Source organism: Paramormyrops kingsleyae, chromosome 8 (genome assembly GCF_048594095.1).
Source record: "Paramormyrops kingsleyae isolate MSU_618 chromosome 8, PKINGS_0.4, whole genome shotgun sequence".
Classification (NCBI taxonomy): domain Eukaryota; kingdom Metazoa; phylum Chordata; class Actinopteri; order Osteoglossiformes; family Mormyridae; genus Paramormyrops; species Paramormyrops kingsleyae.
Genome location: NC_132804.1, coordinates 38,869,647 through 38,881,930, shown reverse-complemented (window position 1 = coordinate 38,881,930; position 12,284 = coordinate 38,869,647). Strand labels below are relative to the sequence as shown.

The 12,284-nt window shown below is 40.7% G+C and overlaps 1 protein-coding gene across 26 annotated transcripts in view; it reads left to right on the top strand.

Moving 5' to 3' along the window:
- Positions 1-12,284, top strand: part of nfasca (neurofascin homolog (chicken) a) — a 133,113-nt gene that overhangs the window by 47,245 nt on the left and 73,584 nt on the right. Inside the window, exon 1 of one of the 26 annotated variants that reach the window (XM_072715809.1) lies at positions 10,062-10,126. The exons of the other annotated variants lie outside the window; for them this stretch is intronic. The gene's annotated coding sequence lies outside the window, so the exon portion shown is untranslated. Of the gene's footprint in view, positions 1-10,061; positions 10,127-12,284 lie in introns of those variants that run through there. 26 annotated transcript variants of the gene reach the window in all.

Here is a 12,284-nt window from a genome sequence, read left to right as displayed (position 1 = left end):
AATATTAAATTTGCGGAAAATATTACCAAGAGGAAGCAAGTATATGATAAACAGAAGGGGCCCCAGGACAGAACCCTGAGGAACCCCTGTAGTGACTGAACAAGACCTGGATTTAAAAGATCCCATCTGAATGTACTGAGTGCGATCAGAGAGGTAAGATTTAAACCAATTAAATGATGTATCGGTAATACCGATAGACGCTAGTCTTTGAAGTAAGATATCATGAGAGATGGTGTCAAATGCTGCACTTAAATCAAGAAAAGTAAGAATAGTTAATAGTCCAGTATCAGCTGCCATAAGAAGATCATTAGATATTTTAACCAGAGCAGTTTCGGTACTATGGAAAGAACGGAAACCTGATTGAAATTTCTCGTAAAGGTTATTATTAGCCAAATGAGTGTGAACCTGAAGTGCAACTATTTTTTCAAGAATTTTTGCAAGAAAGGGTAAATTTGAAATGGGACGGAGGTTATGAAAATCAGTGGGGTCTGAACCAGGTTTCTTAAGTACTGGAGTTATAATAGCTGATTTAAGCAATGTAGGAACAGTACCAGTAGTGAGAGAGGAGTGAGTAATGAAAGTAAGTAGAGGAGACAGAGAAGGTAGACAGGCCTTCACCAATGTAGTAGGGAGAGGGTCAAGCTGACAAGTAGTTGACTTTAATTTTAGGATTAGGTTGGATATTTCTATAACGGAAGGAAGATTAAAATGTGAAAGAGAATGAGAAACAGGAGTTAATAATGGCAGTGAGGCCAAATTCAGAGGAGTGTTAGTAATCAGTTGTTGATGAATCTTGCCTATTTTGTCTAGAAAAAACTGCATTAAGGAATTACAACTCTCAGTGGAATAAAAATGCGGGGGGAACATATCCGGTGGTCGTAAAGTAGAGTTTACTAAAGAAAACAAAGCTCTGGTGTTCCCTTCACCAGCCATAATTAAACTAGTATAATAATTGGATTTTGCAATAGAAATACAATCCTTATATTTGATAATATGGTCCTTGTACATATCTTTATGAACAACAAGCCCCGTTTTCTTGTGAAGACGTTCCAAACGACGACCTTTTGATTTCATTTGTCGGAGCTCTGATGTGAACCATGGAGCAGAATGAGTAAAATAAACAGTCCGGGTTTTTATAGGAGCTAGGTTATCTAAAAGAGTGTGAAGACCATTATTATAAAAGGAAACCAATTCATCAGTAGAAGAAGAACTGTTAACATTAAGATTACTAATACCATTACAAAGCAAAATAGGATCCACAGACTTAACGTTACGAAATGTCATAACACGTGGCAGTTTGTTTTTATATAAAGTTAAGCTAGTAGTAAAAGTGATTAGCTTATGATCAGAAACAGGAAAATCAACCGCCTCACAGTTACGAGGTGTGATACCAGAGCAACAGACCAAATCCAATATATGACCCTTAGAATGGGTGGGTACATGAATGTATTGCTGTAGACTAACACTATCAAGGCAAGATGTAAAGTCCTTGGTCATAATAGATTTAGGATCATCCATGTGTATATTAAAATCACCCAGTACTATTACATTAGGACATTGTGAAGAAAGATAAGAAATAAAAGCAGAGAATTCATTTATAAAATCATTATTAGGCTTGGGCGGACGGTAGACAGTACAGACTATGACCGGAGTAGACCCATTCAATTGTATGGTGATTGATTCAAATGAGCGATATGAAGGCGGGGGCACCGTTGAAACGTTCCACTTTTTACTGTGAATTATCGCAAGACCACCACCTCTTCCTAATTCACGGGGCTGACAAATATATGCAAACCCCGGTGGAGTACAGTCATTAAGTTGTGAAAAGTCACCAGGTTGTTGCCAGGTTTCAGTAAGACAAAGAAAATCCAATTTACGATCAACCAAGACATCCTGAAGGAGGGGACCCTTACTCGTGAGAGAGCGGGTATTAAATAAACCAAAATTGACATTGTTGCAGTCCATTCTGGAGTTGACCTTTGTCGAGCTGGCTAGGCTGGCCAGCACCCTACGGTCAACTTTCCCACCAGCAAATTTAGAATGATGACGAGTAGAGGACCAAATAGATGGTATTAGCTTGGAGTTATCAACACTAAAGCCCCTACGTGAACCACGATGGATGTATTTCCGACGAGGGTAGCGAAGAATATCTAAACAGTGGTACAATACTGACGGTACAATTGTGGACTGGGGGCATAATTGCAGAAGCTCAGCAGCCGTGTATCGCAGTATCGCTGCTGATGGGTTAACCATGAAGGACAAAATAGTCCAGGCAGCGAGTAAACCACAGACAAACGGCATACTTATCCACATGATTGCCGGTGAAAGCAGAGGAGAGCAGCAACAGATCCAGTGGTATCTTTCTCAGCAATGGTGTGATGAGCACAGCTTGGAAGCGCATACGGCAGCAACGCTGGCAGCGCATTCAGCGGCGGCGTAGTAGGTGTTCAGGGAAGCGGCGTAGGCAGCGCTCTCGGCGGCGGCGCAGGCAGCGCACTCGGCGGCGGCGGACGCAGCGCACTCGGCGGCGGCGGACGCAGCGCACTCGGCGGCGGCGTAGTAGTGCTCACGGCGGCAGCCTTGGCAGCACTCTCGGCGGCGGCGCAAGCAGCGCACTCGGCGGCAGCGTAGTAGCGCTCACGGCGGCGGCGTAGGCAACGCTCACGGCAGCGACGTAGAAATTGCAGGTACTCACGGCAGCTGCGTAGGCAGCGCTCGCAGCGGCAGCGTTAGCAGCGCTCTTAGTTGCGGTGTAGAAGGTGCGTACTGCGGCAGCGTTGGCAGTGCTCTCGGCGACGACGTAGTAGGTGCTCACGGCAGCGGCGTAGGCAGCGCTCTCAGCGGTGGCGTGACAGGAAGGCCGGCAGGTAGCAGACAATGGCAGTAAGCGGCGAAAGGAGAAACCGAGAAGCAGCGGCAACCAATTTGCGCCAGCGTCCGCTTCCGGTTTCCATTCACTGTCGAGGACACTAGTAACTTACCAGTTCTTACCCTACACTTACCCCTACCCCTCCGTTTGGCGTGTTCACGTGTAGGGGTAGGGGTGTCTCAATTCTCTTTTGATTGGAGAGGTAGGGGTAAGGGGAAGGGCTAGATAGCCCTCGAAACGAAGATTTTTCGGGACCTCACTTCAAACGAAGGGCTAAGAGAAATTTACAACATGGCTGCCCACTCGAGCAAGCAGACCCATAAATGTTAAGTAATTTTTGCCATTAATAAGGATTTTTATGACATTTTTTCATTACATGTATATTACCATCAATCTTGTGTTTGTGTTTACGGTGATGTTCTGTAAAGAAAAGTTTGAAAAAAAATCGCTAAAGTTTGCTTGCGGATAGCACTGATTGCACAATATTAGGAAATATATTTTTATGTCATATAACGTTACCCGGTAACTGACTGCATGTTGTAACGCGTTGTTTTGTTTTGCTTATGGCCATATGTGTACATGTAAATGAATGGTGCTTACACTATTCGTACTTATTGCAACATGACAACATTTTTGTAAATTATATTCTGTATAGGGACAGCTGAGGAAACCCGAAGGCTCATACGTTTTCGAGGTGAAAACGAACATCTGTTTTTAAAGTCCAAATACGGCGCAAAAAAACTTTGGGAGTGAGTAATCTTTACATGCTACGATGCTGACGGCGACATCTTGGAATTTGTGATAAACATCGGCGCATGTCCTCTGACGTAACGTTAGGAGGTAGTGACAATGGATGATGACGTATAACAGTGTAGTAGTGGTGTCCCATTTCTTAGGGGAAATTTTTTAACCCTACCCCTTTCCACTTCATTTCAAGGGGCAAGGGGAAGGGGTGAGGGGTAGGCAAAGGGGTAGAAAATAGAATTGGGATTGGGCCTTAGTCCGCGTTTCCGTTTCTTTCTCCAGTCCGGTCATTATATTGTAATTCTGCTTTACCGCTCGTCTGTGTTCCTTTTGCTCATTAAACCCCGCATTCCCCCGATCCTAGGTCTCCTCGCCTCTGCTTTCCCGGTCAGCGTTGTAACAGTGAGCCTGCTTCCATGCTGCAATGTGAACATTTGCCATGTTCCTAAAAATTCTGTTTATTGCACAGTGTCTGACCACACAGACCACACACACACATACAGGCTATTGCCAGATGATCATACTAGACATATCAACTGGACATATTTTGCACTATTACGGATTGATGTCTTGTACATACACAGAAACTGATTTTATCGATTACTCAAGAACATTCAATATAATTAATACCAATTTTTTTCATGTTATATATATATAACGTGAAACGAACCGAATCAGGCTTAATCAAGATAGGTGATCTATCATTTTAACGATCCCCAATTAAATTAACCCCGTGGACTGGACAAATACAAAACGAATGATTAAACATTATATGCGTCTCTTTTTGTATGTTTTCTAAATAAGACCGCGTGCCCATACCCAACTGTAATAGCGATTAAAGCGATCTATTCTTTTAGCATTTATGTTAAGGCAAGACTTTTATTTTATTACTGTTCTGGGATTAATAATGTTTAATAATTTTAATAATGTGCTTTAAGTCAAGTCAAATTCAGTTTATGCATGATTACATGATATAACTTTTTTAATACTGTATCCTAAATTGTGGATAATTAAGCTATATATCATATGCTGAAGTACATTTCTGGAGTATTAAAGATTAAAAGAAAAAATAACAAGAATCGTACAAAACCGAAAACCGTGACCCTAAAACCATGATACAAACCGAACCGTGGGTTTTGTGAACCGTGCCACCCCTAATATATATATATATATATATATATATATACATACACATATATATATAAGAACATAAGAACATAAGAACTATACAAACGAGAGGAGGCCATTCGGCCCATCGAGCTCGCTTGGGGAGAACTTAACTAATAGCTCAGAGTTGTTAAAATCTTATCTAGCTCTGATTTAAAGGAACCCAAGGATTCAGCTTGCACTACGTTATCAGGAAGACTATTCCATACTCTGACTACACGCTGTGTAAAGAAGTGCTTCCTTAAATCCAGTTTGAAATGTTCTCCCGCTAATTTCCACCTATGGCCACGAGTTCTTGTATTTGAACTAATGCTGAAGTAACTATTCGGTTGAACAGCATCCAAACCTGTTAGAATCTTATAGACCTGGATCATGTCCCCCCTCAGTCTAATTTGCTTGAGGCTGAACAGATTTAGCTCAAATAACCTTTCCTCGTATGACATTCCTCTAAGACCAGGAATCATTCTTGTGGCCCTACGCTGCACCTTTTCTAAGGCCGCTATGTCCTTTTTAAGATATGGTGACCAAACCTGTACACAATATTCTAGGTGAGGTCTCACCAAGGAATTGTATAATCTTAGCATTACCTCCCTTGACTTAAACTCCACACACCTGGAGATATACCCCAACATCCTATTGGCCTTTTTTATTGCTTCCCCGCACTGGCGAGAATGAAACATGGAAGCATCAACATACACACCAAGGTCTTTCTCATAATCAGCTACCTTTATTTCAGTAGGTCCAATAAAATACCTGTACTTTATATTTCTGCTCCCTACATGGAGTACCTTACATTTGTCTTTGTTAAATTTCATCTGCCAGGTGTCAGCCCAGTCACTAATTAAATTAAGATCCCGCTGTAGCTGCTGAGCCGCTAGTTCAGTATCTGCTACACCACCCACCTTGGTGTCATCTGCAAATTTCACCAGTTTACTGTATATATTGGTGTCTATATCATTTATGTAAATTAGGAACAAAAGTGGTCCTAAAATTGAACCCTGCGGTACCCCACTATGAACGCAGGCCTGCTGTGACATTGAGCCTCTTATAACTACTCGCTGCTTCCTATCCGTTAACCAGTTATCAATCCAGGTCGCTACAGTTCCTAAAATACCTGTCGCTTTGAGTTTAAGTGAGAGCCTCTTGTGGGGAACAACATCAAAAGCCTTTTGGAAATCTAAGTAGATGACATCATAGGCCTTCTTATCATCAACTTCCTGAGTAGCTTCCTCAAAAAACTCCAACAGATTTGTTAAACAGGATCTACCTCTCCTAAATCCATGCTGGCTATCCCTCAAAATGTTATTTGAGTCCAGGTAATCTACCATTTTCTCTTTGATTATAGCCTCCATAACTTTACCAGTTATACAAGTTAGACTGATTGGCCTATAGTTTGACAAATTACTTCTATCCCCTTTTTTGAAAATGGGCGTTATGTTGGCATGCTTCCAATCAGAAGGTACCACACCTTCAGATAAGGATTTTTGAAACAGTAATGTTAAGGGTCGGCAAATAATATCCCTCATCTCTTTTAACACTATAGGTAAGATGCCATCAGGGCCCTGTGATTTATTTATTTTGAGCTTAGCTAGGCTTTGCAAAACATTAGCTTCAGTTATATATATATTAGTTATAGACGATGTTGGATTAGTAATAAGAACTGGTAAGTTACTAGTGTCCCCAACAGTGAATACCCGTGCAAAACTATCATTGAACTCATTTACTATGCCAATGTCGTTTTCAATTATAAGACCCTTACTATCCTGCAGATTAGTAATTTCAGCTTTTAGAGCTCTTTTAGGGTTAAAATACTGGAAGAAACTTTTAACGTCATCCTTAGCCTCCAATGCGATCTTCCTTTCGACATTCCTTTTAGCTCGTCTAATGTCATTTTTTAATTCAGCCTGTAGATTTAGATACTCTTGCTTTATTATGTCATCATCAGTTATTTTCCATCTCTGGAACAAAGCCCTTTTCCTCCTTACTTTATTTCCCTATTAAACCACCTAGGTTGCAATTTCCTAGATTTATTCTTGCTGGAAACAGGTATGAAGTCCTCTTGCACTTGCAATAATGTGCTTTTAAAAAAATCCCATGCCTCTTCAACAGCTTTGTTATTTAACTCCATCCAGTTCACAGTTTCTAGTTTTAATCTCATACAATTGAAGTTAGCCTTCCTAACATTATATATTTTTGATTTGGACTTTGCTCTTCGGGCACTAAACTTAACCTCAAATTTAACCATGTTATGATCGCTACTGTCAAGTGGTTCTAAAACGTCTAATTTACCAATCCTGTCCTGGTTATTAGACAAAACAAGATCAAGAATGGCATCTCCCCTGGTAGGGGTGTTAACAAACTGAGTAAAAAAACAATCCTGTACTAATTCCACCATCTCAAGTTCATTTTCAGAAGAGCCAGCAACAATGTCCCACTGCATCCCCGGTAGATTAAAATCACCCATAACTACCACATCATTTTTATTGCTCATAATCCTAATATCACTGTATAACAATCTGCTTTCCTCAGCAGCTACATTGGGTGCTCTGTAACAAACACCGACAATTAGGCTATTTGAGTTTGTAGCATCTAATTTTACCCATATAGCTTCCGTACTTTTACTTATATCAGTAAGCTCCCTTGCCTGCAAGTTTTCCTTTACATATACTGCAACACCACCTCCCTTCTTACCTATACGGTCTTTACGGAACAATGTGTAACCATCCATATTATATTCTTGTCCATCCTTATCACTCAACCACGTTTCAGTTATTGCTATAATATCATAAGAGTCTGATGAGATAAGAGCCTCTAAATCATGAATTTTATTCCTAATACTCCTGGCGTTTAAATACAGACAACAAAGGGTAGGCCTATTACAGTGCCTACTTATAATATGATATTTTGGGGCTTTCCGTTTCCCCCCAGTTACATACTTAACTAACCTCCCTGCCCCCCCAGTCCCTAGTTTAAACATTCCTCAACTACTCTTCAAATACGCCTTCCCAGTACACTGGTTCCCCTCCGGTTCAGATGCAACCCATCCGGCTTGAACAGGTCCCACCTGTTCCAGAAGGTCCTCCAGTGCCCCATAAACCTAAACCCCTCTTTCCTACACCATCCTTTTAGCCACGCATTTAATCTCCTTATCTCAGCTAACTTAGCCTGACTTGCGCGTGGCACGGGGAGTATTTCAGAAAATACCACCATGGACGTTCTGCTTCTAAGCTTATTGGCGACTTCAATAAATTTATCCTGCAGAACAGCCCTTCTACCCTTGCCTATGTCGTTGGTGCCAACATGCACCACGACAACTGGATCCACCCCAGCTGGGGCCAAAAGCTTGTCCACACGATCTGGAAGGTCTCCTACCTGGGCAGCAGGCAGGCAAGACACCGTACGGGACCCTCTATCACGCGTGCACACATAACTGTCCTATGGTACATGGTGGTCATAAAGGGATGGACATGGTCAGAAACAATGCTCAGGTAGGCCGTGGCATTTAAACGATGCCCAATTGGCACTAAGGGGCCTAAAGTGTGCCAAGAAAACATCCCCCACACCATTACACCACCACCACCAGCCTGCACAGTGGTAACAAGGCATGATGGATCCATGTTCTCATTCTGTTTACGCCAAATTCTGACTCTACCATTTGAATGTCTCAACAGAAATCGAGACTCATCAGACCAGGCAACATTTTTCCAGTCTTCAACTGTCCAATTTTGATGAGCTCGTGCAAATTGTAGCCTCTTTTTCCTATTTGTAGTGGAGATGAGTGGTACCCGGTGGGGTCTTCTGCTGTTGTAGCCCATCCGCCTCAAGGTTGTGCGTGTTGTGGCTTCACAAATGCTTTGCTGCATACCTCGGTTGTAACGAGTGGTTATTTCAGTCAAAGTTGCTCTTCTATCAGCTTGAATCAGTCGGCCCATTCTCCTCTGACCTCTAGCATCAACAAGGCATTTTCGCCCACAGGACTGCCGCATACTGGATGTTTTTCCCTTTGCACACCATTCTTTGTCAACCCTAGAAATGGTTGTGCGTGAAAATCCCAGTAACTGAGCAGATTGTGAAATACTCAGACCGGCCCGTCTGGCACCAACAACCATGCCACGTTCAAAATTGCTTAAATCACCTTTCTTTCCCATTCTGACATTCAGTTTGGAGTTCAGGAGATTGTCTTGACCAGGATCACACCCCTAAATGCATTGAAGCAACTGCCATGTGATTGGTGGATTAGATAATTGCATTAATGAGAAATTGAACAGGTGTTCCTAATAATCCTTTAGGTGAGTGTGTGTATATGTGTGTGTATATATATATATATATATATATACACACACACACACAGTATATACACAGTATATATATATATATATATATATATATATATACACACACACACACAGTATATACAGTATATATATATATATATATATATATATATATATAACAAAGTGAAAAGTGCTCTTGTATCAGAATCCGTATCGGTATCGGCAGTTGTGCATCGGAATCGGATTGGAACTGAAAAAATGTGGATTGGCCTATCCCTACTTGTTATAGCAGTGATGTAGTACCACAGTCTTAGAGAACAGGAGATTTCAGATTGAGCCTTGAAACTCATAGAGCAGAAAGTCTCAGAAATATGATGCTTGTTCAGGTACAAGATGTTAGTCATTGGGTTGTTCAGTCAACAAAGGATGTAGTTTTCCTGTTACAATAATTTGGTTAGCAATAACTGCAGGACCATGGAGGCAAATCAGGAGCTTCTTGTTTAAGGGATGTTTCCTTGTATCTTCCACTTGTCAGCTGTCATGTCTCATTTGTGCTGCACAAAAGCTGAGCATCTGTCCTCCCCTAAACCACATCTGCCCCCAACAACAGGGTGCTTATTGCTTTCACAGAAATGCCACAAAAAAAAAACAAGGAATGGGCTTGGGATTCTTTTAAGACTGCAGCACAAGGCCTTCAGTTCACAGCTGACTGTGGCAGACAGCATAGTGTTCAGTACAATAACAAATGAAAGAAGGCCTGCATTTGGCAGTGTTCGAAGGCAGTGGCTCTGCCTCCTCCATTCTCTGGCCCACCAGATGGACAATGGAGGCAGCGTGATGGTGTTACACAGGGTTGACATTACATGCATTGTGGCCTTTGATATTCAAACTCCTCTTCTCCCACCCTCAGGGGGCTCTCCCCCTTTCCTTATTCTCATATGGAGGAAAGGATGCAGACATGAAGGTGGGATTAAAGAAAGCATCACCAAGGAAAGCTGTTAGCTGGAAAGCTGCATTGGGGGACAAAAGTAGATTGCTTCCTTCATGGTTCAGCTTAGGTTTATTGTGATTGGTGAGTTAATCTGTTTTTATTGTTGTTTTGTCAGACATTGTGATGATGAATGTGAGGAAGGACTTGAAATGATGTAACTCAAAGCATTAAAGTCCTCATGAACATCAATTTATATTGGAGAATAAAAAGAGATCGATAAGAGTAAAACAAGCAACTTAAAGGAAATACAGTGGTACCTCGGTTCTCGAACTCACTAGAACTCAAATTTCTTGAAAGTCGAACAAACCAGTTTGACCTAGAACTCGATCTGAATATCAGAAGTCGAACCGTGAACGCTGACCTAATATAAATTGTACGTGCCAGGAAATGAGTCATACTACAATGCAATTCTTACTTGAATGCCTTCTTCACAGCAGCGCAACATTACAGTAACTAACAATAAATAAACCACTAACTTACGTGTACTATTAGAGCATTTATATCATTTATTTAAACTTTATTTTACCAGGTAAATTAACTGAAAACCAGTTACACCTAAATTACATTTAGGTGTAATTTTGGGTGGCCGGGAACCAATTAATTGGTTTTCCATTATTTCTTATGGGAAAAATTCAATCAGAACTCGAACTTTTTAGGATTCGATCTGGAGTCTGGAACAGATTAAGTTTGAGAACCGAGGTACCACTGTATATTTTGGATAATTAATGATGAGTGAGGGTGAATGCATTCAGTCAATATCTTAGTATGACTGAATTACATGTGTTCAGCTCCTTCCAGTACAGTGACTTTAATTTAAAATATCACTTTTTATGGATATTGTAGTCTTTGCCTATCAACTAGATTTTAGGAGCATTCATCATGTGTCTAAATTACTATTAGATGCCAACCTTTACAAAGGCCAAGGAATTAGGACAAACAGACATGGAGCATCCTCTGATTTGCAACCAGTTGACTTGATGCTTCTTGATCATTGGCCATTGGCTGCATTTGGATTTTTCAAATGGCACTCTGTAACGGGTCCCATTCCTCAGTGTGAGAGACTGTAAAGGACATGACCTTCATTCTGGGGTTGGCAAAAGCTATAAAGTTCATTGCATAGTCAAGCCATAGCCTTTAATGCCACACGTCACTTCAAATTCAAGTAAATTGGTTTTCCTTCAGCCCTGTTTGACTCTGCTATCAGTATACATAAGCAAACATCTTTCTATGGTCTTGGATTAATGAAGTGTGACAGTGCAAAATGCCAGTCTTTAGCTTTCTGAGAGTGCTATAGGACATTCAGCTTAGTGATCATATTACTCAGGTTGGCTCTTACTGCAACAACACCAAGACTAGGGTTTCGTAATACTAAAGAAGTATCCTTATGAAAAATTTTGAATGCTTTTGGTGATTCATGTAAACCATTTGATTCAAATGCTACAGCAATGCACTGTTTGCCTTATTGATTGCTTTTGTGTGACGTGCTTAAGTGTAGCATGTAACTCTGTACTTAAGAAGCAGCAAAATTGCCCGAAAGGCTATATGTTTCAGTACATCTGACATTTTCCGTAAAAACGTCTTTCTCTATAAAATATACAGCGGTTTCTTGTGATGAAATTGTCCACATAGCTAAATAAATAATGATTAAACTGTTGAACACTCTATGCCCTGTAGTCTTCAAACTGAATCTCCATTCATACATCTTCTGGTTGCATTGAGCCTATCCCAACCAGCATAGGGCACAAGCCAGGAGGACATCCTAGACAGGATGGTAGTCAGTATATACAGACTGGTACAAGTATATTTTGGTGGTAGAACACTAAATGAAATAATTTATATAATTAACAATTAATTATAAATATGGATTTCAGTTTAAAAAAAAGTTAAAAACTTTGTTTTGAAATGAACTTGATTTATAAAATGATTTAGAAACAACACATATCATCACTCTGACCCACTTCCCCATAGTCTAATTTGAAAATTAGGGGGGGGGGGTGGGGAAATAAGCACTGCATTTATATTTGGGAACTAGGCACAAAATTAGTGTAAAAGCAAGTAGGGATCTATGATTTTCTGTTGCCTGGGGTATATGTTGCTGTAAAATCATTATAATGCATAATTTGCATCCCCTCCCCCTATTATAGACTTGTCTATGTAAAGGTTGATGTATATGGGCTTTCATTAATACATGCATCCACCACCTCCATTGCCAAAAAAAATGCAGCCTGGATCTTGAAAA